Source organism: Lithobates pipiens, unplaced genomic scaffold (assembly GCF_037356315.1).
Source record: "Lithobates pipiens isolate NorthernLeopardFrog02 unplaced genomic scaffold, aLitPip1_a1.2 Scaffold_22, whole genome shotgun sequence".
In the NCBI taxonomy this organism is placed as follows: Eukaryota; Metazoa; Chordata; class Amphibia; order Anura; family Ranidae; genus Lithobates; species Lithobates pipiens.
Window position 1 is genome coordinate 289,137,596 of NW_027507784.1, and position 24,302 is coordinate 289,161,897.

Consider the following 24,302-nt stretch of genomic DNA (forward strand, 5'->3'; position numbering starts at 1 on the left):
CCTCACCATGGTCGACCAAAGAAGTTGAGTGTACATGCTCAGCGTCATATCCAGAAGTTGTCTTTGGGAAATAGACTTATGAGTGCTGCCAGCATTGCTGCAGAGGTTGAAGGGTTGGGGGGTCAGCCTGTCAGTGCTCAGACCATACGCCGCACACTGCATATTATAGGCTTACCTGTAGGTAAAAGTTTAAAAAAAGGGTATACAACTGCTTTAATTTAGGCCAATATGCATTCTGCTATATGTTTTTGGTAAAAAAAAAAATTGGATTGCGCAAAAGTTATAGTGTCTACAAACTATGAGATATTTTTACGGAATTGTTATTTATTTATTTTTTACTAGTAATGGTGGCGATCAGTGACTTATAGTGGAATTGCGACATTGCGGCGGATCAGTCGGACACTAAGTGAAACATTTGGGGACCAGTGATGCCAATACAGTGATCAGTGCTAAAAAAAGCACTGTCACTGTACAACGACACTGGATCAGGGGTGATTAAAAGGATAAATGGGTTCCCTGAGAGTGCTTGCTAACTGTGTGGGGGGTGCTTTGACTGGGGGAAGACAGAGATCTGTGTTCCTGCTTGACAGAAACACAGGATCTCCATCTTCCCCTCTCACAGAACGGCGATCTGCCTTGTTTACATAGTGCTCTGTCTCTCAGGAACGATCACAGGGTGCCCGGCAAATATTTGGTCCACCTGACCTGTTGATTGGCTACCACTGTGTCCAATCCCAGCGGGAGCGGGTCGCCAGCGGCATGCATCTGCTGGACCCACTGATTGGCTCCCACTGTGTCCAATCACAGCAGGAGTGTGTTTGCCAGTGGCGCGCATGCTCGCCCCAGACAGGAAATAAAGACGTACAGGTATGTGATTATCTTCGCTGCCGCAGTACATGTACGTGGGTGCGGTCCTGAATCGGTTAATGAAGTTAGCAGCTGAATCCCGAGTGGGGAACTGAAGGGGAGCACGCAAGTTGCTTGATTGGTTGCACACCTGTGGCTAAACCCAGGCATGAGTCACTTTGGACAAGCACAAGTCACCTGAAATTTTGCTATTTTTGCACTAGAGGCATACCTCACTTTTAAGTACGCAATGGAGTTTGTTTACTAAAGCTGGAAAGTGCAAAATCAGGCTCACTGCTGAAAGAAACCAATGAGCTTCCAGGTTTTATTACCAAAGCTTAATTGAAAAAGCTGGGGTTAGAAGCTCATTGGTTTCTAAGCAGAAGTGAGCCTGACTTTGCACTTTCCAGCTTTAGTAAATAAACCCCAATGTGTACATAAAAGTGGGGTATGCCTGTACTTGAGATTGAACTTTATTGTTGCTTTTTATTATCTTTTATATCTTTCTCATTTTTTTCGTCACTTTTTTCACTGGATTTTTATATTCTTTATGATAATCAATTTTTCATAAGCATCATATATGGTTTGGGATGAATTAGTAAGGATGAAATTTGGTTGTTCTAGATGATTTGATGACCATTACTTTTTGCATTTTTGCACATATATTTTAGGACTGGGTGTTGGATATATGGTTGCAAAAAGCACAATTTACATAGCAACAATAGCACACTACACAATATAGGTCACAGAGTGAGCACACTCCCTATTACATTTATCTCACTATTGGGGAATCACTCATTACCCATTTGAGAAGAGTGACCCATTGGGGAATCACCCTTCAGGTGACGGGAATAACAACCACCCATTCATTGCATATTTACCTGAGAGGAGTGATTCACTGTAGAGAATCACTGTTCAGGTGAAAAGCGCCACCTGTAGCAATCATAAACCACCTATTCCATACTCACCCGGGAGGAGTGATTCATTGTAGAGGATCACTCTTCAGGCGACGGGCAGCGCCACCCCTAATAACACACAACCTCTAATACGGGAGCTTTAAATCAAAGCATTCCATGGGAGGCCAGGATACAACAATTTATAGAAAAATACATAATGACCATAAAACTCAATGGGGGTTATTTCCGAAAAGGCAAATCCACTTTGCACTGAAAGTCCCCTTGGAAGTGCAGTCACTCTAAATCGAAGGGGTAGATCTGAAATGAGTGGAAGCTCTGCTGATTTTATCATCCAATCATGTGCAAGCTAAAATTTTGTTTTTTATTTTTTCCTTGCATATCCCCCTCGGATCTACAGCGAATTTACTTCCAAGTGCACTTGCAGTTCAAAGTGGATTTTCCTTTAGTAAATAACCCCCAGTAGGTGATGAGATCAATCTTCACTAATGGTTAGGAAATCAAACAAACATTCCTAAAACAAATTTTTTTAATAAAATTCTACTAGTGTATATTCAGCTTAACGTGTATGCGGGACTTAATAGGGGGTTTCCACTAATTTTGGAGAGATTTCCTTTTTTTCCTGTTATTTTTCTGACTAAACATTTCCTATTCTATTCACAACTAAATTTAAAAAAAAAACAGTTTGGGCTAAAGATTAAAAAAAAAAAAACAGTTGCTCACAGGAACCAAGGTAATATTAGCGGTAATTCTTTATCTCGCTCTACAAAGTTTCCAAACTTGATTTAATTTCTTTAAGGTTTAGAACATGGGTCTTCAACTCTTGCTGACCCCGCTTTCATTTATTCTAGGGCATCTTGCTTATCCATTATGCTCAAGCAGAAAATTGAATTAGTCACAACCAAACATTCTCAAAGGTGTAAAAACACATCTTAACATAAAAGGGAACCTTTTTCTGGAAGCAAAATTGATGCTATGGATCAAATCTTTGATTTATTCCGAATACTTAAAAGGCCGACAAAGTCACACCTCAACTTTCATCTCCAACTTTCCCCAATGCCTCCAGCTTGACACCACGTGCGGCTTGAATGTTGCACTTCAAAGCGGACCTTTCCATGTATTAAATCCTCTGCCCTTTTGTTATAACTTTGGATAGTAAAACATTTTTTTCTGCCAGTAAATACCTTATACAGCCCACTTCCTCTTTCTTGTCTGGTCATTGGCCTAGGGTTATGACATCATGCACAGCTCTTTCTAACTCCCGTGAGAGTTTGCCTGGAAGGGAGTGGGGTGAGTCATAAGAGGACCAATGAGAGCTGCAGGGCTGGAGGTGTGCCTGTGTAAATCCAGGAAGTGAACAGGCAGCAGCTTCAGCTGCCCACAGTTAAAATGGCAGCAGCCAGACTTAGTGGAGGGAGATTTCTGCAGCATATTTGGCAAGTACAGAATCACAGTATATATAAAATAATATGCACAGTGGTTGGAGGGAAGCTTCAGAATGACAAAGATGTTCTATCACAAACTATGTGAACAGACTGCAGTTCCTCTTTAATTGGTTGCCATCTGAGAAAACATGTTAGATTCTGGATTACAGTGTACATGTTGGTCTTCTGTTCATCTAAGACAGTAGAAGACAATTTGAAACATTTTAGTTTAGCTTGTTATACTGGGCTCTACTCACCTGAGCAAACAACCTGCTGGTCATCTACAAAACTTGGACAATGGGTTGGAGATCCCATCCCACCCAAGACACTATGGAATCTCCAAACTACAGAGCCCCATGCTCCAAATCCTGGAGTTTTCTCCAGTCCACATTTATGCTCTGTAGGCACAGAGCCAATGTGCACACCATGTGTCCCCCAAACTACCAATTTTACAGTGACAGCATCTTTTACTGTCACAATATATATATATATACACTAGCAGACACAGTACATACACAGTATATGTGCTGTGGCAGGGCAGCATGTACAGGCACAATAAGGTACATGTACGTCATATGCCTGTTCCGGGCTTAGGAACGCTCTGCACCCCACAACCACTGAACACAGTGGATTGCAGATCTTGGTACTCATGGCCCAGTGATCATGTGATCGCTAAACAATCACATGATCACAATGTTACGAAAGCTGTTATGAGTAAATTCATTCATAACAGCTGAGTTTGCTATGCTGTGATTGGCCCACAGTTATCACATGGTACCTGGGCCAATCACAGCACCCTTTACCATGTGATTAGCTGTAGCCAATCACAGATCACTAGTGATCAGAGCTGTCATGAATTTAACCCAGTGTTTCTCAACTCCAGTCCTCAAGGCGCCCCAACAGGTCATGTTTTCAGGCTTACCATTATTTAGCACAGGTGATTTGATCAGTTTCGCTTCCCTAGTAATTACCACAGCCATTTCATCTGAGGGAAATCTTGAAAACATGGCCTGTTGGGGCGCCTTGAGGACTGGAGTTGAAAAACATTGATCTAACCCATTCATGACAATTGAGATCTTCATTGTAACAGCAAGTGTAAGCCCTTGTACACACGGTCAGAGATTCCGACGGAATGTGTCCTATCGGACCGTTTTGTCGGATAATCCGACTGTGTGTGGTCTCCATCGAACTGTTTCCGTCGGAGTATCCGACGGACCAAGTTTTCCAACTTGTCCGTAAAATTTTCCGACAAAATGCTCCGATCGGACATACTCCGATCATGTGTAGCCTACTCCAATGGACAAAGTGCTATGCATGCTCAGATCAAATTCCTAGACGAAAGCTATTGGCTACTAGCCTGAATGTAGTCCCGTCGTAAAGAAATAACGTCATCACATTATGTACAATCGGATTTGCCGAGAACTTTGTCCGACCGCGTGTATGCAACAGTTTCGGACAAAATCCGTCGGACAAAATCCGCCCGACAAAATCCAACAGATTTGGTTGTCAGAATGTCCGACTGTGTGTACAAGGGCTTAGGCTGGATTCACACCTATGAATTTTTAGTGCTTTTTGCATTTTGAAGATTTGCACTACAGTCCATTTACCATGGTTTCCTATGGAACACGTTCTGTGGTGCAAATCTGCAAAATGCAAAAAGCACAAAAAATGCATAGGTGTGAATCAAGCCTTAAAAAAGAAATTATCCCCGTTCACCCCCTTAGGCTGGATTCACACCTATGCATTTTTTGTGCTTTTTGCATTTTGCTGATTTGTACTACAATCCATTCAACATGGTTTCCTATGGAATATATTCTGTAGTGCAAATCTGCAAAATGCAAAAAGCACTAAAACTGCATAAGTGTAAATCCAGCCTCAGAGTAGCACAGTGTTGTAAAAGTATGTTAGTGAAAGTATGTAAAAAATAATAGTAAGGAATAAAAAAAAAATGTTTTAATTTAATAAAAATCTATTTCAACTTTTTTTATTTTTATTTTTTTAACAATACTGTCACCAGTCACAGTATTCCTGATCACCACCACATCAGTTATTTGATGACTCTGTACTGCACTGGTGACGGTATGCAAAAAGAAGAATTGTGAAACAAAATTTATTCAATTTCTTAATTTTCAATTTAACCACTTAAGCCCCAGACAATTGTGATGTGGCTCCCAAGCAAAATTGGCGTCCTTTTTTCCCCACAAATAGAGCTTTCTTTTGATCACCTCTGCGGTTTTTATTTTTTGCACTATAAACAAAAATAGAGCGACACTTTTGAAAAAAATGCAATATTTTTTACTTTTTGCTATAATAAATATCCCCAAAAAATATATAAAAAAACATTTTTTTTCCTCAGTTTAGGCCGATACGTATTCTTCTACATATTTTTGGTTAAAAAAAAATCGCAATTAGCGATTATTGATTGCTTTGCGCAAAAGTTATATCGAAATAGGGGATAGTTTTATAGCCTTTTTATTAATATTTTTTTTTTACTAGTAATGGCGGCGATCAGCGATTTTTATTGATGACTGCAACATTATGGCGGACACATCGGACATTTTTGACACATTTTTGAGACCATTGTCATTTATACAGCAATCAGTGCTATTTAAATGCACTGATTCCTGTATAAATGACACTTGCAGTGACGGAGTTAACCACTAGGGGGCAGTGTAGGTGTGTTGTATGACGTTATGTGTTTTTTTTATTGTAGGGGGTGTGGCCTAGCATGTGACGTCACTGATCGTCCTTCCCGATAAAAGGGAACAGACGATCGGTGACAGCCACACTAGGAAGCACGGGGAGAGGTTTGTTTACACAGACCTTTCCTCGTTCTTCAGCTCTGTGACCCGATCATGGGACACCAGCGGCGATCGGGTCCGCTGGTCCCACGGCCATGGTCACGGAGCTCAGGACCGCCGGCGGCACGCTCCCGACCCATGGCTGGGCACTTAAAAAGCAACATACCGGGACATGCTTGTGCCCAGCCGTGCCATTCTGCCAACGTATATATGCAGGAGGTGGTCCTTAAAGAGGAAGTAAACCCTGATGGGTTTACTTCCTCTTTTTTTCCCTGCAAAGGTAAAGCATAATGGACTACTATGCATCGCATAGTAGCTCATTATGTGTCACTTACCTGACACAGGAGCCAGCGAAGTCGCCGCTGTCCCCTGTAGTCCGCCGCATCCATGTTGCTGGTGGCGTCTCGCAGCTCCGACGAATCACAGCGGCGCAGCCGCGATGACGTCACTCCCGCGCATGCGCACGGGAGTCGACAAATTAGGCAAATCCATTCTTGGATTTGCCGCATTTAGTGCGCCTGCGCGCCGCTGTCTACGGCGCATGCGCCGTAGACAGCGGTGCCCATTTTCGGGCAAATATCTCCTAAACCATATAGGTTTAGGAGATATTGCTTGGACCTACAGGTAAGCCTTAATCTAGGCTTACCTATAGGTCCAAGTTGTTTGGAAGGGTTTACTTCCTCTTTAAGTGGTTAAAAAAACTCACCATACCTCTTACTAAATGCCTCAGACTGTAAACTTTTCAAAAGAAGGTCATTTGGAGGAAATTTCTACTGTCCTGGCATTTTAGGGCCTCAAGAGATTAGATCAGTACATTAGAATTGATCAGAATTGATACATTTTTCAAATATATACCATCATTTGTACACACTATAATTTTCACACCAACCAATTAATATAAACTTATTGGGATTTTTTTTTTACCAAAGACATTTTGCAAGATACATTTTGGCCTAAATTTATATTTGATTTTATTGGATATGTTTTATAACATAAAATATTGAGGTTTTTTTTCAAAATGTTCTGTCTTTTATCATTTATTTTGCAAAAAAATTTAAGAACAAAAAAAGGCTCTATTTGTGTGAATTATTTTTTTATAAAAATGTAATTTGCGCACAGTATTGCATGACCACGCAATTGCCAGTTAAAGTAGCTAGTGCTAATGCCCTGGTCATGAAGGGGGTAAAACCTTGGTTAAATGTAGTTAGTTAGTTAGTCAGTAATGTGTATAGTTTTATTGTTTTGTTTTGTTTTTTAACTAAGTATCTGTTTGAGTGGAGTTTAGCTAGTCAAATTTAAGTAGAGGTCCACTTTAAGAAAAAGGCCTTCTTGTAGGAAAAAGAGAATAAGAAGACATTTAGCCAAGAGATGTCCCTTGAGACCCATGCAGCAGAAAACTCACATGTCCTCAGCATTGTACATCACTGATAAAAGCCCCTTTTTTCATTCCATATATTCCCAGAACAGTTGGATTTTACGGCTTCTTTGGTGTTATCTGTCTCTGGACTCCCCATAGGAGTCACCCATGGCATTTATTGGATACAGAAAGCAGATTTTTCACATTTCCAGAGCTGACCACGATGAAGTCATCCTGTGGGTCCAGTCTTGCTGATAAGCACAGTCATAATTTAGCTGACAACATTCTAGGAAAAAAAAAAGATCTAAATATAAAACTTTTTCTTGGCAGCGTAGCTGTCTTCAGTTGAAGTGGGTTAAATTTATCTGGTGAATGCCAATTAAGTGAGAACGTAAATCTCTGTATTAGTCTAAGCCTTATGGGCTGCAGCTTACTGTATGAAATGAACAGTTCTCAAAAGTCCGAATATTTTTGGAACCTGGATGGTGTCCAGCCTGGCTGAACAGTCCTCTTTTTACTCTCAAGGATTAAAGGCTCAGCCTTAATTCCCCCCTCCTGGGACCGACTGCCTTCTGACCTGTGGGTGAAGGCCTAATACAGCAATGCTGTGCCATCAAACCGCGAACGTCTGGAAGTCACCAACTGTGGCTTTTATAAACTGCGTAGATTGTCAGTGATCAAAGATAATGTACTATATTTGGTGTATTTCATGCCTCATTGTTTATTCCAGCTGTAAGGGATAGCTGGTGCCTCTAATAATGACTTAGTGACATGTTTTCAAAATGTTACAGATGGTTGAATACTTATTATGCTTTTGATAACAGTGAATCCAAGAATAGCATGGATGCTTTTCAGTCGGGTGATACTCAAAGAATTGAAGCCAAGATGCCTTGAGGTTGGAATGTTATGCAAGTGACCATTCCAATACCTGCAGCAGCTGGAGAATAGTAAAGCAGTTGCATTTTAAGAGCTGAGCCATTGGAAAGGTAAGTACAGTCCCCCCTTCTTTTACAGAGCTGATGTTTTCTTTTTTAAAGTGACCCGGTGGTAACTTTAAATCCCATGTAGGCACAGCTATACACTCCCGAAGACAGTGTGCAAGCATTAACATAAGTACAGATTTGCTTTAAAGTAAATAATCTTATCAAATGTGTTTTCATTTTTAAATAATCTTGGTTTTATATATGATATATGTTCAGAGGGCTGCAATTGTTACTTGTTATTACTGTATATGTAAGTACATTCTGTGCTTCTTCCTTAGTAGGGCAGCACGTGTATACACACATACACACACGCAGATAGATATATATATATATATATATATATATATATATACTGTATATACAGTATCTCACAAAAGTGATTAAAGCGGAGGTCCACCCTAAAGTGGACCTTACGCTCATTGGAATCCTCCCCCCCTCCGGCGCCACAATTGGCACCTTTCAGGGGGGAGGGGGGTGCAGGTACCTGTACAGTACAGGTATCTGCACCCACTTCCGGCATGGCTATCTGCGGAAAGGGGCGTAGATCTACGCCCCTTTCCGAAAGTCCCCCGCTGCCTGCTGGGAAACACACAGATCCCAGAGGCAGCGGGACCATCCTTATTGCGCATGCGCAGTAGGGAACCGGGAAATTAAGCCGAAAGGCTCCACTTCCTGATTCCCATACCGAAGATGGAGGCGGCAGCACCCGAGAGACGATCGAGAGGGTGCGCTGGGTGGGTAAGTGTCCTTATTTTAAAAGTCAGCAGCTGCAGTATTTGTAGCTGCTGGCTTTTAAAAAAAATAAAAAAAACGGCGGAACTCCCGGCGGACTCCCGCTTTAATGTCTAAACCGCTGGCAAAAAAAGTGAGTACACGCCTAAGTAAAAATGTCCAAATTGGGCCCAAAGTGTCAATATTTTGTGTGGCCACCATTATTTTCCAGCATTGCCTTAACCCTCTTGGGCATGGAGTTGTACGGGGGCAAAATGATATATCTCTCTCTGGAGTCCATACCTCTCTTAACACAAGAAAGAACTTTGCTCTCTTTAGAAACCACAGCTTGGTATTGCATGCTTTTGTAAGCTACCAAAACTCCCAGATCCTTCTCCACCATTGATTCCCCCAGTTGTACTCCCCCTAGTAGGTGTGATGCATGCATATTCTTAGCCCCCAAGTGCATAACTTTACATTTATCAATATTAAATTAGACAGAGCATTGAGGTTGGTTTGTAAATTGGAGACATCCTGTAAGGGCGTTATTACACTGCATTTTAGTGTCATCTGCAAAGACAGAAATGTTACTTTTAATCCCAGACCCTATATCATTTATAAAAGTATTAAAAAGTAAGGGTCCCAACATTGAACATTGGGGTACACCACTGATAACCTTAGACCATTCAGAGTAAGAGTCATTAACCACTACTCTCTGAATTCTGTCTTTTAGACAGTTTTCTATCCATTTACAAATTGATCTTTCCAAGTCTGTAGACTTTACCTTACACATGAGGAACTGTGTCAAATGCTTTTGCAAAATCCAAGTACAGTGGTGTGAAAAAGTGTTTGCTCCCTTCCTCATTTCCTGTTCCTTTGCATGTTTGTCACACTTAAGTGTTTCGGAACATCAAACCAATTTAAACAATAGTCAAGGACAACACAAGTAAACATAAAATGCAATTTGTAAATGAAGGTGTTTATTATTAAAGGTGAAAAAAAATCCAAACCATCATGGCCCTGTGTGAAAAAGTGATTGCCCCCTAAACCTAATAACTGGTTGGGCCACCCTTAGCAGCAACAACTGCAACCAAGCGTTTGCGATAACGTGCAATGAGGCTTTTACAGCGTCCTGGAGGAATTTTGGCCCACTCATCTTTGCAGAATTGTCCTAATTCAGTTACATTAGAGGGTTTTCGAGCATGAACGGCCTTTTTAAGGTCATACCACAACATCTCAATAGGATTCAGGTCAGGACTTTGGCTAGGCCACTCCAAAGTCTTCATTTTGTTTTTCTTCAGCCATTCGGTGGTGGACTTGCTGGTGTGTTTAGGATCATTGTCCTGCTGCAGAACCCAAGTTCGTTTCAGCTTGAGTACACGAACAGATGGTCGGACATTCTCCTTCAGGATCTCTTGGTAGACAGCAGAATTCATAGTTCCTTTTATCACGGCAAGTCTTCCAGGTCCTGAAGCAGCAAAACAGCCCCAGACCATCACACTACCACCACCATATTTTACTGTTGGTATAATGTTCTTTTTATGAAATGCAGTGTTCCTTCTACGCCAGATATACTTGGACACACAACTTCCAAAGAGTTCCACTTTTGTCTCATCGGTCCACAGAATGTTGTCCCAAAAGTCTTGGGGATCATCAAGATGTGTTGTGGAGAAATTGAGACAAGCTTTGATGTTCTTTTTGCTCAGCAGTGGTTTTCTCCTTGGAACTCTGCCATGCAGGCCATTTTTGCCCAGTCTTTTCCTGATGGTGGAGGCATGAACGCTGACCTTAACTGAGGCAAGTGAGGCCTGCAGTTCCTTGGACGTTGTTGTGGGGTCTTTTGTGACCTCTTGGATGAGTCGTCGCTGCGCTTTTGGGGTAATTTTGGGCGGCCGGCCACTCCTGGGAAGGTTCACCACTGTTCCATGTCTTCGCCATTTGTGGATAATGGCTCTCACTGTGGTTCGCTGGATTCCCAAAGCTTTGGAAATGGCTTTATAACCCTTTCCAGACTGATAGATCTCAATTACTTTCTTTCTCAATTGTTCCTGAATTTCTTTGGGTCTCGGCATGATGTGTAGCTTTTAAGGATCTTCTGGTGGACCTTACTGTGTCAAGCAGCTCCTATTTAAGTGATGCCTTGATTGTGAACAGGTGTGGCAATAATCAGGCCTGGGTGTGGCTAGAGAAATTGAACTCAGGTGTGGACAACCACAGTTATAGTATGTTTTAACAAGGGGGGCAATCACTTTTTCACACAGGGCCATGATGGTTTGGATTTTTTTTCACCTTTAAAAATAAACACCTTCATTTACAAATTGCATTTTGTGTTTACTTGTGTTGTCCTTGACTATTGTTTAAATTGGTTTGATGTTCCGAAACACTTAAGTGTGACAAACATGCAAAGGAACAGGAAATGAGGAAGGGGGCAAACACTTTTTCACACCACTGTATATCATGTCCACAACCACCCCTCTGTACAAGGTTTTACTTACCTTGTCATAAAAAGAAATCAGGTTTGTTTGACAACTTCTGTATTTCAATAATCCATACTGTCTGTTGCTTAAAATATTTTTTTCCAACAAGAACTCATCTATGTGGTCTTTTATTAAACTCTCCAGTATCTTCCTGACTACAGAAGTTAAACGCCAATTCAGTGGTACCATTCCAGTCATTAACGAGTCCCTAAATATTAGAAACAATGGCCTTGAAATGACAGAGATCAATTCTTTTTGCATCTGTGGGTGGATGCCATCTGGTCCAGGTGCTTTATCCCCCTTTATTCTGTCTAAATATTTCTGGACCATATCACTTTTGAGCCATTGTGGATCATTTGGGACTGTGTCACTACCACCCCCATTATGGACATGAGCTCCCCTATGCTCCTTTGTATACACAGAACTGAAGAATGTTTTTAATAAATTTGCATTCTCTTTGTCCCCAGTCACAGACTCCTGATTATTTTGTGAAGGGCCCACATGCTCAAACCTGACCTTTTTACTATTAATATATTTGAAGAATTTTTGGGGGTTTGTCCTACTATCTAAGAATCTGTTGTTCGTTTTGAATTTTTGTGTCCTTGATTTTCTTTTTACATGTTCTGTTATATTCTTTGTAACACTTAAACAATGATAGCGTTCCTTCATTTTTATATTTTTAAAGCTCTTTTTTATTACTTATAGCCATTTTAATTTTGGCTGTGAGCTACATAGGTTTTATTTTTAGCCTTTTAAACTTTTTACTTATGGGAATATACTTTGCAGTTAGTTTACATACAGTCACTTTGAAGAATTCCCATTTCTGTTCTGTGTCCATTGATGCCAATATTCCCTCCCAGTCTAAGTCCTGGAGAGCAGCCCCAATTCTTGGAAAATTGGCTCTCTTAACTGTTTTTATCCTACCCGTATGTGTTTGTTGCTTAAAACTAACATTAAATTAAATCAAGTTATGGTCACAGCTACCCAGATGTTCTGTGAATATTGGTAATAAGCTCTGCATGGTTTCAATGACCAGGTCCAGCAGAGCATCATTCCTAGCCGGGGCCTCATTGAACTGGACCATAAAATTGTCTTGTAATAGGTTTATACATTTTTGCCCTTTAACTGTCCCTGCAGTGTCATTACTCCAGTCAATTTCCGGGTAGATAAAATCCCCCATTATTATCACTTTCCCAGCCCTTGCAGCACTTTCCATCTGTGCAAGGAGCTAAGTCTCCACCTCCTCACTAACACTGGGAGGTCTATAACAAACTCCAATGGCAACCTTTGTAGTATGCACACCCATGTACAGTACCACCCATAATGCTTCATACTCATCACACTCTCCATCAACTAGGTCCTCTTTCACACTCGCTTTGAGATCACTTCTCACATAGAGATGGACACCACCACTTCTCTGTTTTACCCTGTATTTCCAAAAGAGAGCATAGGCAGGAATAATTAATAGCCCAATCATGAGAAGAATGAAGCCAAGATTCAGCAATACCAATTAGATCATACTTCCCCTTGTGCACCAGAGCTTCCAACTTACCTATTTTGCTTGGCAGACTTCTGGCATTGGTGAACAAACACTTTAATTCATTGTCACATTTTGCAAATGTATGTTGCATATTTTTATTTATTTTTTTACAAATAGTACCGTTTCCAAGGGTTGTTTGTAACATAGGAACCTTTATGTCATCTGTCATAGCCCTCCCCCTATCTTCCCCCATTCCACCCACCAATAGGGGCTGACTACTGTTTGCACTGTTATCTGCGAACTTGACACCCACAGTGGTTCGGAGGTGTGTGAACTGTCTGTGATTCAGGACCCTTTTTTGCATCCGCACTGCAATCGGATGGCATGGGCGTTCATACCCATGCCATCCGGTTCCTGCACCATTTCACAGTTTGCACTGCGATCTGAAAACCAAATTGGGGGTGCCATTAAAGTGTTTGTAACCTTAAAAAAAAAATCCTGCTCCTTTAAAGCATGTTATGCAGCACAGTGCTTGTGCTATGTAATTTGGCCCTTTGTATCACCTGAAAATACCTGGCTGATCCTGCCTTGTTATGCCCTCCTCTCTGTAAACTGACCAAGGTTTATCATGGCTGCTGAGCCCTGACACCTTGGACAGTGCTGGGGGTAGAGACACGTGTTAAAGTTTGCATACATATTTATGTAAATGATCTGCTAAATACACTCACCGGCCACTTAATTAGATACACCTGTTCAATTGCTTGGTAACACAAATTGCTCTAACCCTTTTATCTCCCTGATATTAACCCCTTCCCTGTCACTGTTTTTAGTATAGCGACAGTGCATTTTTTTAGCACTGATCATTGTATTGGTGTCACTGGTTCCCAAAAAGTGTAATTTAGTGTCAGATTTGTCCACCGCTATGTCGTAGTCCCACAAAAAGTTGCAGATCGCCACAATTACTAGTAAATAAGATGTATAAAATAAAAGTTCCATACATCTATCCGAAAGTTTGTAGATGTTTTAACTTTTGCGCAAACCAATCAATATATGCTTATTGGATTTTTTTTACCAAATATATAGAATACATATTGGCCTAAGGCCTGGTTCACACCTATGCATGTTGCAGATTGCATATTCCAAGTGCATTTTGCTTTTTTCTATACACATTTTTGATCCATTGAAGTCTATGGAACCAGAAAACATAAAAAAGTTCCTTGGCCCTTTCCATAGAATGTGACACATGACCCATAGGAAACCATGTTAAATGGACTGTAGTGTTTTTCTACAAAACAGAAAACGCTCTAAAAATTCATAGGTGGTAACCATGCCTAAAATTATGAAGAAATTTGATTTTTTACATTTTTTTGGGTACATTTTATAGCAGAAAGTAGTAAAACTTTTTTGTTTACAGTGCAAAAAAAAAAGCCACAGAGGTGATCAAATACCACCAAAAGAAAGCTCTATTTGTGGAAAAATAGGACATACATTTTATTTGGGTACAGCGTCACACGCGCAATTGTCAGTTGAAACAAAAGGCCTGGTCATGAAGGGGGGAACCTTCCGAAGCGGAAGTAGTTAAACACATGCCAACCGGCTCCTGTAGATATACGTTGGCAGAATGGCATGGTTCGGCAAAGAAACGTACCCGTACTTTGAATTTCCCGCCATGCTCCGTGATCATGCCCACCGGCCCCTCAGACTCGATGTCTGCAGGGATACCCACGATCGTGTCACGGAGCTGAAGAATGGGGAGATGCCATTGTAAACACAGCATCTCCCCGTTTTGCCTAGTGACAGGACACCGATCGTCTGCTCCCTGTCATTGGGAGCAACGATCAGTGTCGTGTTACTGCTAGCTATCCCCCAGACAGTTAGAAACACGCCCCAGGACACACTTAACCCCTCCCCACTCCCTAGTGGTTAACCCCATTACTGCCAGTGACATTTTTACAGTAATCAATGCAATTTTATACCATTGATCGCTATATTAATGCAAATGGTCCCAAAAATATGTCAAAATTGTCCGATATGTCCACCAGAATGTCGCAGTCACAATAAAAATTGCTGATCGCCGCTATTACTAGTAAAAAAAAAAATTATGAATAAAAATGGCTTAAATCTATCCCCTATTTTGTAGACGCTATAACTTTTGAGCAAACCAATCAATAAACGCTTATTGTGATTTTGTTTTACCAAAAATATGTCGAAGAATACGTATCAGCCTAAACTGGGGGGAAAAAAATTATATATTTTTCGGGGATATTTATTATAGCAAAAAGTAAAAAATAATGTGTTTTTTTTTTTTTCAAAATTGTAGCTGTTTTTTTGTTTATAACGCAAAAAATAAAAACCACAGAGGTGATCAAATACCACCAAAAGAAAGCTCTCTTTGTGGGAAAAAAAGGATGTCACTTTTGTTTGGGTACAACATCGCATGACCGCGCAATTGTCAGTTAAAGTGACGCAGTGCTGAATCGCAAAAAGTGCTCTGGTCAGGAAGGAGGTAAGTTGTTCCGGGGCTGGTTAAGGGACTTGTGGGTGCAATTGTCTCATATATATATATACATATATATATATATATATACATATATATATATATATATATATATATATATATTCATACATATATATATATATATATATATATATATATATATATATATATATATATACATATATATATATATATATATATATTCATGCACATATATATATATATATATATATATTTTACATTGATTAGTATAATATTTATTTCTAATTCAATTATTAATTTATTTATTTATATTTAATTATTTTTTTATATATATATATATATATATATATATATATATATATATATATATATATATATATATATATATATATATATATATATATATATATATATATATATATATATATATATATTATAATGTACGGAGGCTTTTCCCACATACGGCCCTACTACACGGGGTGACACCGCTTCTGGGTTTTGGCCTTTTCAGAACGAGGCTTGAACTGCACACGGCTACGCCATTTTGCCTTTCATTACATAAGTGCAGTGGCTACAGTGGATGGCCACCCCAGATGAAGTCTTATGAGACAAAACACGTCAAAACGCTCTGCTGAAGCCACTGATTTTTATCATAAGCGCTTTTTATCCACTAACATGTGAGTGTATTTTCTTTTTATAATAAATATTTTCCGGTTTCAAAAACGGAATCACACTATGTGCCTTCCTTCTTCTCTTTTGCTGTAAACACATTATACTGGAGAAACTATTTATCCGGTCTCCCATCTAAAACAAATCCCATTGAGGTCCACTGCTGGAGTTTATTATCTTACCAGACATTATGTCTACCAAGGTAGTCTTCTCTGGGTTTGTTATACACCTAATGAGTCAATCGGGCTTGTGGTGTATCTGTTTGAGTTCAATCTCTCTGGTAAGCCTTTTCGATTCTCTGGTGGTGGACCATATATTAGCAAGTTTTAAGCACAATTTGTTGCCCTCTTTTCACACTGACGCTCAGTTCACTTCTTGATCATTTTCAATCACGTTTTGGATATTTCCATCATTACATTTTTTGGATCACGTTCACTGACTGTTTCATATACTAGTGATTTGCCCTTTGGATATTATCTTTGGACACTATTAATTTGTTTGCATTATTTGCACATTGTCATCATTACACTTTGTTAATGTTAATTAATGTCTGTTTAAGGTTTTGTTCACGTATATTGTGATTTATATATGTTTTACTTATTTATTTTTTGCCCTTTATAGTTTTAGTTTATTCTGAGACTACTTATTAACGCTGCACTTATTTTCCACAAGGGAAACTCAGTGACATCAATATGTACTGATGCAGTTATAATTAAAATGATAGTACTGCTTTACTCCTTCTTTTAGCAATCATAGAGAAAATTACCCTGGTAATGTTTTTTTCCATCCCATACAACAGTGCTGGTTAATCAAAAACTAGTCCTGGGGTTTCACTTCAGGCTTTTTAACTCTCAAGGGACATACTGGAGTGGGGGGAGGGGGGCGTGGTTGGGGACAATGGTCCCTATTCATTAGCATCCTACCTAACATCTGTCCCTGGACACTGGCTTGCAAAGCTTTTTTAATAGGATGAAAAGTACATAACCTAACACAGTAACTGATAACATAGCTTCACCACTGACTCCTGCACCTGCTGCTTTACATCAAGGGCAGTCTAGGGGTCTCTAAATGATAAATGCTTTATCTGAATGGAAAGGAATTGAAACAGATTATCTCTTTACTTATTTTCTTGTGTTTTATGTAGGACTCAAATCTAAAAATCACATGTTCACTTGACTAGTAGCAAGGGTTAACCACAACTGTCTATCCCATTGCAAAATCCTTATATGTAGCCATAGCACAAAATATGCAAACCACCAGTAGCTCACATCTTGTTACTGTAAAATGTATATAGTTTTACATGGGACTGCTTGCTTGGTAAATGGTACAGTCACAACTTGTGGTGAAAACAACTAGCCAAAAAAAAGTTTATCGTAAAGTGGTCCCTGGTTCCTCTTAGGAACTTGGAAGAAAAAGTCTTATGCTGCGTACACACGATCGGAATTCTCGTCGGAAAAAACTCTGATGGTTTTCCCGACGGATTTCGGCTCAAGCTGTCTTGCCTACACGCGGTCACACCAAATTCCAATCGTTTATAACGCGGTGACGTACAACACGTATGACGGGACTAGAAAAAGGAAGTTCAATAGCCAGTAGCCAATAGCTTCTGTCTCATAGTTGAATCTGAGCATGCGTGATTTTTGGCATGTCGGAATTGCATACACACTATAGATCCGATAGAAAGTTTTTCCGTTGGGAAAATTGAGAGCATGCTATCAATTTTTGGCTGGCGGAAATTCGGACAGCTAAATTCCGATGGAGCATACACACAGTCGCATTTTCCGATGAAAAGCTCTCATCCGTCTTTTTCTGGAGGGAATTCCGATCGTATGTACGCGGCATAAGTTTTGACATGAAGATGTTCAGCTAAAAGTTCCACTTTTATTCATGCCCCTTATGCTTACCTATATCTGAACATGACAACTCCTCTCATTCACTGTTTTTTCTTCAATGAGAAATCCTTTCCTCTATGGGAATCGAGGAAGGTGGCCTTCCTCTTCTCCTCTGGTGGTGGGGATGGGTGGTCTTTAGTGCTGCACTTAATGGAGCTTACTGTATGTAATAACATGTTAGCGATATTCAGTGCAGTAAAACTCTGATCCCAGGTTTCATGAAGACTCTACAACAGAAGATGCGTCCATAACTGCCTGAGCTCAGAAAATGTTTTTCCAAGGGTCCTCTAGCCAGTCCAATGAGTTCAAGGGTTCTTCTACTGTTCCTCAGGTGGCAGCAGTGGTGGATCTTTAATGATGCACTGAATGGCTTCTGAACACTATTTAGTGCAGTAATACTCCTATGATCCTAGGTTTCATGAAGAAACTATAACAGAAAGTGAATCCTTTTTCCAAGGGTCCTCTGGCCAATGCAATGACATCAAGGGTTCTTTTTCTTCTCTTTCAGTGACAGTTGGTAGGTCAGCAGGGACCGGAGAGATAGGACTGAGCAGGGGAGGATCAGCAGAGCTGGGGGACCAGAGCAGGAGAAACTAGCAGGCCAGACACGGTAAGCAGCATGGGAAGAATATAGCAGGAGGTGAGCAGGAACTGGAGAGAGAAAGGACTAAGTGGCAGAGAATCAGAAGAGCTGGGAGACCAGGGCAGGAGTAACAAGCAGAAAACACACATGGTGTACAGCATGGGAGCAAAATAGCAAGAGGTGAGAGGAGACTGGAGAAATGGGAGGAACAGCAAGCCAGAGGATCAGCAGAGCTTGGGGTTACTACTGAGAGGGGGATCAGTAGAGCTGGGGATTACTACTGATTGGGATTCAGCAGAGCTGGAGCTTACTACTAAGTGGGGGATCAGCAGGGTTGGGCCAGGGATCTACCGAACATGGGTAAAAATAAGCAAGGAAACTGCTAATCTGGGATACTAATGAGATGGAAGTATTACTGAGTTGGGTGTATTACTGAGCTTGGGTTCTACTGAGTTCCTTTAGAACAAATAGAAAATCAACATACACAGGGTATTTGCCAAACTTCAAAAAATTTCAAACTAGCATCACAGAAGAATCAAAAACACGTCAAAAATGTATGTTGAAGCTGTGGGTGCTGTAATGTTTGTTAAAATCAAAGCAAATGTAAATGAACCCTAATACTTTGAACCCAGATTTCATGATGACACTGAAACAGAAGGTGGGTCCATAATAGCCCGGGCTCAAAAGACAGTTTTTCCAAATGTTTCCTGGTTGGACAAATGGTGGCAAGGGTCCTTTTCTTTTCCTGTGGTAGTGGTGGTGAATAGGCTTTACTGCTACACTGACCAGCACCTGTGCAATGACATGGGCACTGTTCAGCACACTTCAACATAAAATGGGCCCATACAGTGGACTGAATAATGCTGGCTGTCATTTAAACCAAAACACTAACGATATCCAGTGACAAAAATAAATTACTACGGAGGGAGGGGGTCAGCACTAAATTGAATTTGAGTATTGCAGCAAAAGCTGATTCATTTTTTTTTTTATATTACTGGGCAATTCATTTGAGATTGTAAACTCTAATGCCGTGTACACACGACCGGTTTTCCCGTCGGAATAAACTCTGAAGGCTTTTCCGACGGAATTTTCAAAGGAATTCCACAGAAACTGCCTTGCGTACACACGATCGCACCCAAGTCCCACAGTCAAGAACGCGGTGAAGTACAACACGTACGACGGGACTAGAAAAAGGAAGTTCAATAGCCAGTAGCCAATAGCTTCCGTCTCATACTTGCTTCAGAGCATGCATCGTTTTTGGTACGTAGGAACAGCATACAGACGAGCGATTTTCCTGATAAGAATTGGTTCCGTCTGAAAAATTTAGAACATGTTCTCTTTCTAGGTCCGTCAAAATTTTCGACGTAAAAAGTACGATGGGGCATACACACTATCGGAATATATGATGAAAAGCTCCCGTCTGACTTTTTCTGTCGGAAATTCCGCTCGTGTGTACACGGCATAACAAGCAGGGCCCTCTGATTCCTCCTGTATTGAATTGTATTGTAACTGTACTGTCTGCCCTCATGTTGGTAAAGCGCTGTGCAAACTGTTGGTGCTATATAAATCCTTTATAATAATTATATTTTTTTATGGTATCTGGTGCTTTAAGGTAAAAGGTATAAGGTGCAAAAACTACTCGAAATATGTGCTTACACAAATACATAAAACTTTCCCTTTCTCCTGCAATGGGACTATACAAACGGACTCTCTCTTTATATAGAAGAATGCATACATTCTATTGTATCAGGCATTCTTGCTCATGCCCGGTTTAGTATGGCGAATGGGAAAAAAATGTTTTGCAGGTTAAAAGGAAACACTGTGATCTCCACCGAGCAGAACTAATTCATAACATCATCAAAAGGAATTCCTGTAAGTGTGTGAATACAAGGAAGGTTACAGAGAACAGCTTGGGGAATCTGATCTCTTGGTCTGGAGTTCCCATTATATCCTCGCTGTCTCGGCTTGGAGTAGAGAGGAGGGGGGAGTATTGTGGCAAGGTCTCCCTTTGCACAGATGGGATTTACTGGGGTATCTTCTGTTAATTACGCTTTCAGATTTCCACAGCTACCAAAACAATATCAGGTAGGAAGTTCATACCTTTTCTTGGCTGATGTTTTCTTGCCATAAATTACATTTATAGAAAATATACAATTCCATACATGTTTTTAATAGATGACAGTAAATCTATACATACAGGAAACACATTGGTTGGAAGTAGGATTGTTATTTTAGGCCACAATTTCCTTTCCTCTCTCTCTTTCTTCCCTCCAGGCTGTTAGCTAGGATACTACACATCTGCAATTGCATTAAAGCTGAACTCCAACTGGAGACATACAGTAAGTTACCCTGGTGTTGGGGCCCCCTCAGCACTGCAAGGATTAAATGCCTTTTTTGTTTAGGGGTATGCATAAGGTGAAATACTTCCCTGCTCTCACAGGCTTCTTCTTCTTTGTAAGACCGGTCCCCCATAGCTGTTTCTCGTTGCTTTTCGATTGGCCATCATCATCATGTACAATGCAGAACCAGTGATTATTGAATGTGAGGACTCTGAGGTCCCCAGAGTATCAGAGGGCAGAGAAAAGTACTAGTTTCTGGGGTAACTAGGCATAATGGTCTGTGCTTATTCTTATACCCCTAGAAAAAAACACAAGCATTTAAAATGTAAGTTCACCTTTCAGAAAGGACCCCCCCCCCATCACTGCTGTACTTACCTCTGTGGGTGATGAGGAGTTGTCAGAGCCCATGCAGCCGGTGCAGCAGTCCAGGGATTTCAAAATCCCTACTCCTTTCTTTCATCTTTCTATAGTGCTTCCAGGATGAATCAGGGTGATTCTGATTGGTCAGAGAGGGCAAACAGCAAAGAGCATCACTCTGCTCTGTCCAGGAACCGCTGCACCAGCTGCTTGGGCGTTGCACTGCTTCTACACTTGTAAGTGCAATAGGGTTACTTTATTATTTTGTTTAATAAAGTAATACTAACGTTTTTTTTTCTTTTTTAAATAGCAAACATGTTATACTTTCCTGCTCTGTGCCATGGTTTTGCACAGAGCAGCATCAATCCTCCTTTTCTCCCGGGTTCACCCCCCTCTGTGCTCACTCCCGTGCCCCATTCTGACTGTCCATAAGAGATGCAGATCAGGACTTAGCCCCGCCCCGTCCCCACTGGCTCTGATTGACAGCAGCGGGAGCCAATGTGTTCTGCTGCTGTATCTGAGCCAATCAAGATCAAGAGACCCTAGAGAGAATCGGCTCTTGTGCACCTCACTGGATTGAGATCAGGCTCAGCTATGTACTTAAGGGGGCTGCTGGAGATGCTGCATGCAGAAGGTTTTTTTTCTTTACCTAAGGTAAAAAAATAACATCTGCCTTTACAATCACTTTGAAGATGATGTTTGGCCCCATTCAGTGCACTCTTTGTGTAATTCATTAAAAAATCACTTCCAGAATGCAACATAAACTTCCACTGCTGTGACAATGAAGAGGCACAATACGATCCAAGTTGTTAGGTACTTTAAATTAGCTGTTCTTTACTTGGTAGGAAAGTAAAACCATTGATTATGAGTACCGTAATTGAATTTGGCCTCATTTTAAAACAATATCTTGCTTCTTTAATTAGATTACAAGTGTTCTTCATCATATACATCATTTATCATGTACAAGACACGCGGTGCAGGATAACACATACAGTGCCTTGAAAAAGTATTCACACCCCTTGAAATTTTCAACATTCATGTTACGTAAAAAGTAAATGTATTTTTGGGGGATTTTATGTGATAGACCAACACAAAGTGGCACATAATTGTGAAGTGGAAGAAAAATGATAAATAGTTTTCAAAATTATTTACAAATAAATATGTGAAAAGTGTGGTGTGCATTTGTATTCAGCCCCGTTAACTAAAATCGAGTGGAACAAATTGCCTTCAGAAGTCACCTAATTAGTAAATAGAGTCCACCTGTGTGTAATTTAATCTCAGTATAAATACAGCTGTTCTGTGAAGCCCTCAGAGGTTTGTTAGAAAACTTTAGTGAACAAACAGCATCATAAAGGCTAAGGAACACACCAGACAAGTCAGGGATAAAGTTGTGGATAAGTTTAAAGCAGGGTTAGGTTATAAAAAAATATCCTAAGCTTTGAAGATCTAAGGGAGCGTTGTTCAATCCATAATCGGAAAATGGATAGAGTATGGTACAACTGCAAACGACCAAAGATGTGGCTGTCCACCTAAACTGACAGGCCAGGCAAGGAAATAATTCATCAGAGAAGCAGCCAAGAGGCCCATGGTAACTCTGAAGGAACTGCAGAGATCCACAGCTCAGGTGGAGGAATCTGTCCACAGGACAACTATTAGTTGTGCACTCCACAAATCTGGCCTTTATGGAAGAGTGGCAAGAAGAAAGCCATTGTTGAAAGAAAGCCATAAGAAGTGCAGTTTGTAAGAAGCCATGTGGGGGACATAAACATGTGGAATAAGGTGCTCTGGTCAGATGAGACCAAAAGTGAACCTTTTGGCCTAAAAGCAAAGCGATATGTGTGGCAGAAAACCAACACTGCATATCACTTCATATCACTGCATATCACCCTGAACATACCAACCCCACCTTAGACAAGTCCGTTCGTTCGGAAGGTCTGTTGGAACTCCGCCAAAAGTCCGTCTGGAAGACCGTCGGACCTAGTCTGCCAGAAAGTCGTGTGTACGTGGCATTAGAGTCTGCAAAAGACTTGAGACTGGGGCAGAGGTTCACCTTCCAGCAGGACAACAACCCTAAACATACAACCAGAGCTGTATGTTTTAGATCAATGCATATTCATGTGTTAGAATGGCACAAGCAAAGTCCAGACCTAAATCCAATTGAGAATCTGTGGCAAGACTTGAAAATTGCTGTTCACAAATGCTCTCCATCCAATCTGACAGAGCTTGAGCTATTTTGCAAAGAAGAATGGGCAAAAATTTCACTTTGTAGATGTGCAAAGCTAGTAGAGACATACCCAAAAAGACTTGCAGCTGAAATTGCAGCAAAATGTGGTTCTACAAAGTATTGACTCAAGGGCTGAATACAAATGCATGCTACACTTTTCACATATTTATTTGTAAAAAAAAAATCAAAAACATTCATCATTTTGATTCCACTTCACAATTATGTACCACTTTGTGTTGGTCTATCACATAACATCCCAATAAAATACATTTATGTTTTTGGTTGTAACATGACAAAATGTGATAATTTTCAAGGGATATGAATACTTTTTCAATGCACTGTATATACAGTGTATTCGGAAAGTATTCACTGTGCATCACTTTTTCCTTGTTTTGTTATGTTACAGCCTTATTCCAAAATGGATTCAATTTATCATTTTGCTCAAAATTCTACAAACAATATCCCACAATGGTAATGTGAAAGAAGTTTGTTTGAAATCTTTGCAAATTTGTTAAAAATAAAAAATGAAATAAATCCCATGTGCACAAGTATTTACTGCCTTTGCTCAATACTTTGTTGAAGCACCTTTGGCACCAATTACAGCCTCAAGTCTTTTTGAGTATGTTGCTACAAGCTTGGCACACCTATTTTTGGGCAGTTTCTCCCATTCTTCTTTGCAGGACCTCTCAAGTTCCATCAGGTTGGATGGGGAGCTTCAGTGTACAGCTATTTTCCGATCTCTCCAGAGATGTTCATTTGAGTTTAA